The sequence below is a fragment of the Camelus ferus genome, chromosome X (assembly GCF_009834535.1).
Source record: "Camelus ferus isolate YT-003-E chromosome X, BCGSAC_Cfer_1.0, whole genome shotgun sequence".
Classification (NCBI taxonomy): Eukaryota; Metazoa; Chordata; class Mammalia; order Artiodactyla; family Camelidae; genus Camelus; species Camelus ferus.
In genome coordinates this window covers 32963153-32975850 of record NC_045732.1, presented here as the reverse complement: position 1 = coordinate 32975850, position 12698 = coordinate 32963153, and the positions used below count along the sequence as shown (strand labels likewise).

Below are 12698 nucleotides of genomic sequence, written 5' to 3'. Positions count from 1 at the left end.
ACTATTTTGTTTCTATGGGGTTCTTTAATAGGTGATCCCAAACCAGTAAGGTCAGCTATGTGTTATATTTAACCTATGATGAATGATTTCCTGGATTTCTAAATACCATCCTTGAATTTCTATCTCCATGGACTACCTGCCCATTGGGGTATCACTATTTCTACTTAGGTTATAACATGTTGCTTTTGTTTTATCCTTAATGTTAGATTTTCCAAATTTCCAATTTCATTCTTTCCTAACATCTGTAACTATATCTGGTTTCGGCAGCATCAGTGTAAATTCAATCAATAGGTCTAGTTGGAGGTTTTGGCTACAAGTAGAGTTGTCTAGTTATTTATCAGGTATTTACTAGCCATCTCCTGAGACAGGAAAGAAGACCCTTCATCACTCAATATCCATGCAAAGAAGCACTTAAAAGATAACATGTTTAATTGACCCAAATTGTCTATGTATGGTATAATTAGTGCACAGTAGTTTGTAGCAATTACTTATATTCTTACACCTGAGAAAAGCAATTTTACCATTATGGCTGAAACTGACTTTAAATTTGTAGATAGTCTTACTACAAAGTATGTTATCAAGAATGAAGCCAGCCAAACTCAAAAATGTGCTCCCAAGCTACACACCACCATACTCAATTTATGCTATTGATGCTTTGAACCCACATGTCAGGCATTCTATGATTTCCTTAATACTTTGTCTTGAAGATAACAGTCAAACATTGGAGAACACTGATATTAAATATCCTTTTGGCACTCTAGCATACTGGCTTTCTCTTCCTATTTTTTTGTGATCCGTAAATTTGCTAAATAGTGTATGGTTTTACACAAGACACAGAGGGCATGGACTCTGATAAGACTCTATCAGCAATTTATTATAGCCATCTCTGCAGGCTAATTCATGTTATCCCTTCAGTAAGGACTTTTCTAGCCACTCTCTTCAAAATTGCACCTCCAACACTAGGATTGTTCTTATCTCCCTCCCCTGCCCATTTTCTCACCCCATCCTATCTGATTATTGTCTGCCTCTTTCCATGAGCATATAAATCCCCAGAAGGCAGACATTTTTGTCTGTTTGGCTCCCTTCTGTATCTATAGAACTTAGATCGAGATCTTGACATATGGTAGTTCTTAATAAATATTAGTACCTGAATGGATTGAGCAAGGAATTGTTCTAGTTGCTGGGGATACTACAGGAAACGAGACAGAAAATATCCCTCACATAATGGAACTTAACCTCTAGTGGAGAAAAAGAGTAATAAGTAAAAAGATAACTATATAATAGGTTTTAAGCTAATTATTTAGGGAGAGAAAATTAGTGGAGGCTCCTTTCAGAGAAAACATCTCTAAAGAAGTGACATTTAATGGAGGCTTCAAGTATATAGAGGAAGTTAAACAAAAAGTTGGGGTAAGAGTGTTCCAAGCAGAAGGGTGAGCAACTTAAAGGCTTAAATAGGAAGTAGCTCAGAATTCTGACGCAGTCAGTAGCTCAGAGAAGGGCAGGAGAGAATAGAGAAGGTGAGGTCATAAAGAAAAGCATGGATCACATCATGTGGGCCTTTCTGACTTTACCTCCTAAAGATGAACTGGAAAACATGTGGAGGTTTTAAACAGCATAGTGATACAACCCAATTTAAGTTTTACAAGAAATCACTCTGTCTTTTGTGTGCAGATTAGAGTACAGGATGCAAGACCGAAATAAAGGAAGCTGTTGCAGTAGTTCAAGTGGTACAGTCTGGGGTGAAAGTGGTTGAGGTGGTAAAAAGTGGTCAAAAATGGGATATATCTTTACGCTTTGCTATCAGTATCTACTCATGGGCTGGAACTTTGCAATGAGAAAAAAAAGGAATCAAGTATGACTCCTAGGTTTTTGGAAAGATAAACTGGATAAATAGTGGTGACTAAGATGGAGAAATATTTGGGGAATAAACAGGCATAAGTGAGGAGACAGGTATATCAAGAGTAATATTTAGTGGGAGACAGCTACAAGATATCCATGTGAAGATGAAAATATGCAGTTGAAACTCAGGAGGAAGTTTAGAGTTGGAGATATAAATTTGGAGGTCATATATAAATGGTATCTACAAGCCTGAAAAAAATATCCAGGAAGATACTGTAACTGGGGAAGAGACTGAACTAAGCCCTAAATTAAGCTAACATCTAGAATTCTGATAGCAAATAAGAGACAGAAAAGAAGACTCAGAAGGACTGAACAACGACATAAGAGAAAAACTAAAGCCAAGTGACTATAACATCTTAAGGACAGAAAAGTCAACTATGTCGAATGCTACTGAGATATAAGGACATACCACTGACCTATAGATAATGAAACATTAAAGCCGTGATTTCTTAGATAAAAGCAATCTCAAATTGTCAAGATTAAATCTTCACTGAAGTAAGTTTGAGAACTAGAGAAAAAGAAGTCAAGACATTCTGCACAGCAAATGAAACCACCAACAAAATGAAAATGCAAACTACTGAATGGGAGAAAATATTTTCAAATCATATATCTGATAAGGGATTAATATTCAAAATATGCAAAGAACTCATACCTCAATGGCAAAACCCCAAACAATCTGATTAAAAAATGGGCAGAAGGTCAGAACAGATATTTTTCCAAAGACATACAGATGGCCAATAAGTATGTGGAAAGATGCTCAACATCAGTAATCATCAGGGAAATACAAATCAAAACCACAATGTGATATCACATCATGCTTGTTAGAATGGCTATTATCAAAAAGACAAGAGATAACAAGTGTTGGTAAGGGTGTGGAGAAGAGGGAAACCCTTGTGCACTGTTGGTGGGATGTAAATTGCTGCAGCCACTATGGAAAACAGCATGGAGTTTCCTCAAAAAATTAGAACTGAAACTATCATATGATCCAGCAATTCCACTTATGAGTATTTATCCAAGGTAAATGAAAACACTAACTCAAAAAGATACATTTACCCCCATGTTCACTGCATTATTCATTCAACAGTCAGTGCAGCATTATTTATAATAGCCAAGCTATGGAAACAACCTAAGTGCTCACTGACAGATGAATGGATAAAAAAAAATAGTATATACAATGGGATATTATTTAGTCATAAAAAAGAAAGAAATCTTGCCATTTGTGACAACATGGATAGATCTCAAGGGCATTATGCTAAGTGAAATAAGTGAGAGAAAGACAATACCATATGATCTCACTTATATGTGAAGTCTAAAACAAAAACAAAACCAAACTCATAGATACAGAGAACAGATTGACTGGTGGTTGCCAGAGGTAGGGGATGGTGGGGTGGGTGGGCAAAATGGGTGAAGGGGGTCAAAAAGCAAAAACTTCCAGCTATATAATAAGTCATGAGGATGTAATGTATGGTATGGTGACTATAGTTAATAATACTTTATGGCATATTTGAAAGTTGCTAAAAGAGATCTTAGAAGTTCTCATCATAAGAAAAACATTATTTGTAACCATTGTCTGGTGAGAGATGTTAACTAGATTTATTGTGGTCATCCTTTCACAATGTATACAAATATCAAATCATTATGTTGTACACCTGAAACTAATGTAATATTATATATCAATTATACCTCAACTAAAAAAAGAAGTACAGACAATGAGTCTAAACAACTCCTTCTAGGAATTTTGCTTCAAATAAGAAGAGAAAAATAGGTTGATAGCTGAAGGGGCCAATAGGTCAAGCTGTTGGTTTAATATATACTGATATTACAATATGCTGGTAAATACTGTGAGAATCATCCAGTCAATGGAAACACAAGATATAGGTCAGATGAAGTAATTGAAAGGTAAGGTGGCTGTAGAAATTAGAAGAGGTGGGACCTGGGACACAAGTGGAGGGGCTGGCTTGTGACAGAGGCACAAACCATTTGGCCCTAGTCATGGTAGTAAAGTCAGATTTTTTTTTATCTTGTTTTGTTTTGTCTTTGTCTTTCAGCCATAATTAGCTCTTTGTGTGAGTGTAGAAAAGGTAGTTTTGGTTTGTGTCTGATGTAGTAGACTGGATAACTTTTCCTGATACTTCACTCCTCTTCCTTACCATAATTACACAATCATGGCCATATTTTCATGTTTCTGGTCTTATGATAGGGAAAATATATCTCCCATCCCCATGGATACTCAATGTGACTTAATTTGACCAGTGGAATCCAGGTGCAGGTGAAGTATGCAAATTGAGACCCTATGAAGTATACTGTATTTCCATTTGTCCTCTTGGGCCTCTTCCAGCCACAATAAGAACATATTCTATGTATGTCCCAGAACGAGTAAACCTATCCAGCAATCCTGAACCTGAATGCACAATCTCAAGACGAGTTGTCCAGCTGAGATCCGTGAACAAGAAAAATAAATGTTTCTGGTTATAGGACTTTAGATCATGGGATTGTTTGTTATGCAGTTTTAATGCAGCAATCACTGACTAACTCACCACAGTTGTGGTTTTACCAAGTGAACAGAAGGAGGAAGATAGACAAGAGAGTTGAAAGCATAAAGAAGGAAGTAACCATAATGATAGAGTGTAATGACCCTGTACAGAAGTTTTGGCAATAAGTATTCAATATACTAAAATGCATGTACCAACCAAACTCAATTGATCATCACATTATCATCTTAAATTTACTTCACACAAAGAAAGACTCACACAGTCTTCCAGAAATTATAAAATATGTCATAGATTTTTAATAATAAAACTAAAAAATATTTGGTGTTTGGAATAATTCCAAACATAATATTATCCAACAGATTTTTAAAAACTTTTTATTCAGAAATGTATAATTATCAAAACTAAGAAAGTAACCTTGGTACAATATGATTAACTAATCTATATACTTAATTCAGATAACATCAATTATTTCACTAATGTTATTTTATATCACAGGGTCCAGTTCAAGATTCTGCAATGCATTTAAACCCCACATCCTCTGAGTCTCTTACAATTTGTGACTCAGCTTTTCCTTCTTTTATGATCTTGACACGTTTGAAGAGAACTGATTAGTTATTTTATAGACTATCCTCCAGTTTGACTTTGTCTTATATTTTCTTATTGTAAGATTGAGGATATAATTTGGGGGAATAATACCGAGAGAGTATTTTCCCTTCTCAGTGTCCAATTATCAAGGGATACATGATATTGCTATATTTTATGACTGGTCATTATAATATTTATTATTTAGTTGAGGTGGTACCTACCAGGTTCTCCAATGTAGAATTAGTATTTCCCCTTTGTACTTAGTAAATATTTTGTGGAAATACTTTGAGATGGTGCAAATACCCCTTTCTCTTTGAATGTTCACCTTCTAATTTGTTCATCACTAAACCTTGTTTATATCAATTATGTATTTAGTACTTCTTCAGACCCCAAAACATCCACTTGACTATATTTGTTTGAATGTAAACCTGAGTTTTCTCCTCTGTTCATTTGCTCTTTATGCCTATATTTAGTGAATACAAATTAACAGTTTTTAGGTATATCTTAAAATCTGTGAGTTTAAGTCTTCCAATTTTGTTTTTCCTTCTGAAAATTTTTTGGAAATTCTAGTTCTTTTGTTTTTCATACATATTTTACAATGAACTTGTCAATACCTACAAAAAAAAGTCTGATGAGCAACAGATTGCAAATGCATTGGATCTATATATCAAATTGGAGAGCAGTGACATTTTAACAGTATCTGGTCTTCAACCAATGAACATGACATGCCTATTTATTTAGGCTTATTAGATTTCTCGCATTAGTGTTTTCTACTATTGGATATATAGCTCCTGTACATTATTTTTTTAGATTTTTTAATTGCAAGGTTTTTTTTGTTATTGTAAATGACATTTTTAATGTCAAACTCCAATTGTCCATTGTTAGTATATAGAAATACATTGGTTTTTGGAAATTGACTTGAAGAATTCTAAAATTCTTTATATAAAAAGTATTTTTGCCGGATATGGAATTATGAATTGATAGTATTTTTTCTTTAATCGCTAAAGATGTCACTCCATTATCATCTAGATTGCATGGTTTATGAAGAGAAGTCTTTTCTGTATGTAACGTGCCTTTTTTTAAACAGAAAAATCTGGCTACTTTCAAGATTTTTGTTTTGTTATGTGTTTTCAGCAGTTTAAGTATGATTTTCCTAGGTTAAAAAAACTGAGTTATTATCTTTCCAAATGTTTCCTCTTCTCATCTGTGGTATTCTTACTATCTCTCTGCCTTTTTGAATTAGAAGTATGTAGGACTGTCAGATATTGTTTCTACAACTCTTCAATGTTCTCTTTTTTCCTGTCTTACTTTTTCTTTAAGTTAGTGGAATTTTTATTGCCCTAACTTGAAAATTCCAGATTCTTTCCTTGACTGTGTCAAATCTGCCAATTAATCCAAGGCATTATTTATACCTTTTCTCTGTGTTTTCATTTCTAACATTATTGATTCTTTTAAAAAATAATTTCCATTCCGTTGCTAAAATTAATCCAATCTGTTACCTTATCCATCTTTTTCATTCAAAGCTTAAACATATTAGTCATAGTCATTTGAATGCCTTATGAAATAGTGTGAACATCTGTGCCATGTCACAGCTCAGGTCTAAGTAACTGATTTTTTTTTCCTTGAGAAGTGTTATTTTCTCCTTGTCATTTATATGTCTCATAATTTTTTAGCTGAGAGTGATACAATTTTGCTCAGTGTGGGGGCTAGTTTGCCAAAGAGTTTTTTTCTTAATGTCTGTTCCACCTTCAGCTTCGGGCCTTCCCTTCATGCTGGACCTCATACAGGGTCTGCCTCTTGTAACCTGTTCAGTGTTACTTGTGACTCAGTGCTTGGTAATCTTGCAGTGGAACTGGTGAGGCCAGTGTTCTCTGCAGTTCTGATTAAGCCTGATTCTTATGCAGGCATCATGTTCCCTGGTCTTAGGGATGTGATCTTCTCAGTTTTATTGTCCCTGTGCAAGCTGTTGTTCTACGTCTTACATATGTTCCTGCTCCTTCCCAAGATTAGGTTTTTACCTCTATCCTTCTTCCAGCTGAAATGGGTTTTTAACCTCTTCCCTAAAGGCTACAGTATTTGTTGTTCCTCACCATGTAGGTTAAGGCTTTTGTTTCATAGGAATATAGAAAAGAGTCCAAGAAGATTTTCATTCCTTTCTCAGAAACTCTGCAGGCCCTCCTAGTCTGCACCACAAAGGATAATTTTTCAGAAGTTTCTCCAGTCTTGTGTGTGAGTGCCTGTTAGGTTTTAGGAGGGAAAGCTTCTGAGGGTTCCACTGTCCCTCTATTTTAAACCCTTGGGATCTTTCTACTCCTTTGTCAGTGAACATTAAGTATCCCAATTCTCCCAACTCTTTAGCTGAACTCTTCTTGCAAGTGTGCCACTACAGTTCGATCCACAGATAAGACGGTACTTGCATCTAATATCTCTCTGCAGACACTAGTCTGCTTAGATTTTGGGCCAGTTGATTTCTCTGTGACTTCAACTTTTGATTTTTAAAAAGAATATGACCTTCCAGTTTTTCCATCTTTTCATTGTTATGAGTGTGAACAGTCCTTTTTACATTACTAAACGTTTAAACAGTGCTGAGCAGAACCTGGAAATGCCAAGGGCCAGGTTTTTTAAATGAGACAACTTAAAAGCTCTAGATGTTTCTTGCCTAAGGTTGTATTAGTTGGTGGCAGGGTAGAGTTCACTGTAATCACTTCAACAAAACCCTATATCTAAAAACCATTTACTGGGTCATTAAAATATTTCATTACAAAGAAACTTTCTCTGAAACATATTTCTCTTAAATGGTATTTAAGATAATGGAATTTCGTTTATACAGCGATACCTAAGGATGTACTGATTTTTAATCCAATTTGGTCTATTTCTCTTTTGGAGATGTTGATTTTATTTTTTGAAGTCATTTTATTAAAAATCTGTTTTAAAGGTAGCAGCTTTTGTTTCTTGATGAAATGGATTTTCACTGGCAAGGAATTATGTATATATTCTTTTAAAATGCTAGTATTTTATACTTCACAAAATATCCAGTGAGTAATAACTGAGAAAAGACGGTTGTTCTTTTAAAACAATTAAATTCTAAAATATATATTCTTTGAGTATGTAACTTCTCTTGATTATAGCAAAAATTTCATAATTAGAAGAATATCAATATTAACAATGAAAGAGGCAGCAACAATAAAATCAAAATTATTATCCTACATATTTGTATATTATCCTACATGTATAAAGTGCTTTGAGAAAGAGTTTTGGTTTCATGTTTATTATCTGGATTAATACTGAATTAGAATACTGTCTTGTTCATACAAATGGCCAATAGGCACATGAGAAAGTGCTCAGTATCGCTAATTATCAGAGAAATGCAAATCAAAACTACAGTGAGGTACCACCTCACTCCAGTCAGGATGACCATCATTAAAAAGTCCACAAACAATAAATGCTGGAGAGGGTGTGGAGAAAAGGGTACCCTCCTACACTGCTGGTGGGAATGTAGTTTGATGCAGTTGTTATGGAAAACAGTATGGAGGCCATAAAAAAACTGAAAATAGACTTACAATATGATCCAGCAATCCCACTCCTGTGCATATATCTAGAGGGAATTTTAATTCAAAAAGATACATACACCCCAATGTTTATAGCAGCACTATTTACAACAGCCAAGACACGAAAACCACCTAAAGGTCCACTGACGGATGGAGAGATAAAGCTGTGGTATATTTATACAATGGAATACTACTCAGCCATAAAAATAACAAAACAATGCCACTTGCAGCAACATGGATGGACCTGGAGATTGCCATTCTAAGTAAAGCCGAAAGAGAAAGAAAAATACCATATGATATCACTTATATGTGGAATCTAAAAAAAAAAAAAAAAAAAAGACAAATTAACTTATTTACAAAACAGAAACAAGACTCACAGACATAGAAAACAAACTTATGGTTACCAGTGGGGGAAGTGGGTGGGAAGGGATAAATTGGGAGTATGAGATTTGCAGATACTAATATACATAAAATAGAAAAACAACAAGTTCCTGCAGTATAGCACAAGGAACCATATTCAATATTTTGTAGTAACTTATGGTGAAAAGGAATATGAAAATGAATGTATGTATGTTCATATATGATTTAAGCACTATACTGTACACCAGAAATTGACAGAACATTGTAAACTGACTATACTTCAATAAGTACATATATATATATGTACAAAAAAAGAATATTGTTGAATCATCACTGGCATAACTCATATTGCTTAAAGATATAATTTCTCATTTTGAGGATTATACATAATACTTTATATACAAACATCACAAATATAAAAAAAAGAAAATTTTTATTTTTTTATTCTGGAGAAAGATTTTGGCTTGCATTCCCTGGCAATAATGTAACTGAGTTGTAACTATGAAATCCTCTCCTGAGAATTTATAAAACCATTTTGTGAAAACAAGCATTTAAGTGGACTGATAAGTGTCATCATTTAAATATTACAGATAGGCAATAAAGTAGAAGAGAAAATGCATTACTTATCAAAAGGCACATAGACAACTGTAAGAATTATCTTTTTAAGATGGATTAATAAAGTCAATGATAGTATTTTGATCTTACTTCCCAGATATTCTATGCTCACAATGGGCTATTTTTTAAGCAACATCAAAATTAATACTTTATAGCCCTGGTTTTTGATGTGTCATATTGAGAATACAGAAATGGACTAGCCATATGAGATATTAGCACACACTATAAAAACCATAATTTAAAAATAGTCACTGGGTGATTATAACAAAATTAATGAAAAAACAAAATTATAAAAAATAAACTTTGAAACATGTGTTTATGAATATATTATTTCAGTAACATGTATCAATTAATATATTTCATAACTAATATATTAAATAGTTAATGTGTCTAAATTGCATCAGTATATTATATTATGATAATATATCCATATAAATTGCTGATTTGCATTAATTTTAATAATATACAAGATACAATTTATATCTTAATTATATTAGTGGTGTTTCCATTTAGTGGGAAAGGGCTGGTCTATTTCACAAATGATACAATTACAACTTGATACCTAGCTAAAGGGAAAACAAATGGGAAATTCTGCATACCAAATACAAAGATAACTTACAGATGAATTATATATTTAAATATTTTTGAAAAACTCTACAAGTCTTGGAAAAAATTTTAGTAGTCTATTTTCATAGTTTTTGAAGGAGAAAACCTTTCTAACCAAGAGAGGTGACCTAGGGAATACAAAAGACAGGATTATTTAATCATAACACTACAAAAAAGCTTATGGGAGAAATATTATAATCAAACACGATAAGTAAATAATAGATTGAAAGAAATATCTCTCAGGGAGATATCAAAAAGTTTTTTAAGTTGAAAAGGAGGGAACATTACCAAATTTATTTTATGAAGCCATTATCACCCTGATATCAAAACCAGACAAAGATACCACAAAAAAAGAAAATCACAAGCAAATATCTTTGTTCAATATAGATGCAAACATCCTCAACAAAATACTAGTAAACCAAATCGAACAACATATAAAAAGGATCACACACTGTGATCAAGTTGGATTCAGCCTAGGGTCACAAAGATGGTTCAACATAAAAAAAAAAAAATCAATCAGTGTGATACATAAGATTAACAAAAGGAAAGACAAAAACCACAGGATCATCTTAATAGATGAAGAAAAAGCATTTGACAAAATCCAATATCCATTCATGATAATAACTCTCACTAAAGTGGGTATAGAGGGAACATATCTCAACATAATAAAAGCCATTTATAACAAACTCACAGCCAACATAATGTTTAATGATGAAAAGCTGAAAGTATTCCCACTAAATTCAGGAACAAAACAAGGATGACCACTCTCACCACTTCTATTCAACACAGTACTGGAAGTCCTAGCCACAGCAATCAGAAAAGAAAAAGAAATTAAAATTATTCAAGTTGGAAGGGAAGAGGTACAAGTGTCAATCTGTGGATGACATAACACTCTACATAGAAAACACTAAACTCTCCACACAAAAATTATTAGAACTAATAAATGAACTCAACAAGGCAGCAGAATACAAGATTAATATACAGAAATCTGTTGCATTTCTTTACACTAAGAATGAAATGTCAGAAAGAGAAAGTAAAAAACTAATTCCATTTAAAATCACAACAACAACCAAAAAACTCAGGAATAAACCTAGCTAAGGAGGTGAAAGATCCATATGCTGAAAACTATAAAACACTAATAAAGGAAACTGAAGATGATTCAAAGAAATGGAAAGATATCCCATGCTTGTGTACTGGAAGAATTAATATCGTTAAAAATGGCCATACTATCCAAAGCAATATATAGATTTATTGCAATCCTTATCAAAATACCCATGACATTTTTCACAGAAATAGAACAAATAATCCTAAAATGTATATGGAACCACAAAAGACCCAGAATTGCCAAACCAATACTGAAGAAAATGAAGCTGGAGGAACAGCCCTCCCAGGCTTCAGAGAATACTACAAGCTACAGTAATCAAAACAGCATGGTATTAGCACAAAAGCAGACTTATATGTCAGTGGAACAGAAAAGAGAGGCCAGAAATAAACCCACACATCTACAGTCAATTAATCTTTGACAAAAGAAGAAAGAATATACAATGAAGAAAAGACAGTCTCTTCAACAAGTGGTGTTGAGAAACCTGGACAGCAGCATGTAAATCAATGAAATCAGAATATACCCTCACATCATACACAAAAAATAGCTCAAACGGTTTAAAGTACTAAATATAAGACATGACAATACAAAACTTCTAGAAGAGAACATAGGCAAAACATTCTCTGACATAAATGGTATCCATGTTTTCTTAGGTCAGTCTCCCAAGGCAAAGGTTTTGTAAAAATAAAAAAATGGGACCTACTCAAACTTAAAAGCATTTGCACAGCAAAGGAAACCATCAACAAAGTGGAAAAACAACCTACACACTGGGAGAAAAATATCTGCAAATGATGTAACTGATAAGGAATTAATTTCCAAAATATACAAATAGCTCATACAACTCATTATCAAACAAACAAACAACCCAATCAAACAATGGGCAGAAGACCTAAATAGACATTTCTCCAAAGAAGACACACAGATGGCCAACAGGCTCATGAAAAGATGTTCAACATTGCTAATTATTAAATACAAATCAAAACCACAATGATCCATCACCTTACACTGGTCATGATGACTATCATCAAAAAGACTACAAATAATAAATGCTGGAGAGGGTGTGCAGAAAAGGGAACCCTCCTACATTGATAGGAATGTAAATTCACGTAGCCACTATGAAAAATAGTAGGGAGGTTCCTTAAAAAACTAAAAATAGAGTTACCATATGATCCAGCAACCCCACTCCTGGGTATGTATCTGGAATAGATGAAAACTCTAATGCAAAAAGATATGCGTACCCCAATGTACACAGCAGGACTATTTATAATAGCCAAGACATGGAAACAACTCAGTGTCCATCGAGAGATAACGAGCTTATGAAGATGAGTTATGGAACACTACTCAGCCAAGAAAAAGAATGAAATACTGGCATCTGCAGAAACATGGTTGGACCTAGGGAATATTATACTTAGTGAAATAAGTAAGTCAGAGAAAGACAAATGTTATGTGACATCACTTATATATGGAATATAAAAAATCATACAAATGAAA

General features: G+C 33.6%; 1 protein-coding gene across 1 annotated transcript in view; it reads right to left on the bottom strand.

The window, feature by feature from the left end:
• Nucleotides 1–12698, bottom strand: part of CFAP47 (cilia and flagella associated protein 47) — a 359639-nt gene that overhangs the window by 53622 nt on the left and 293319 nt on the right. The window lies entirely within an intron of this gene.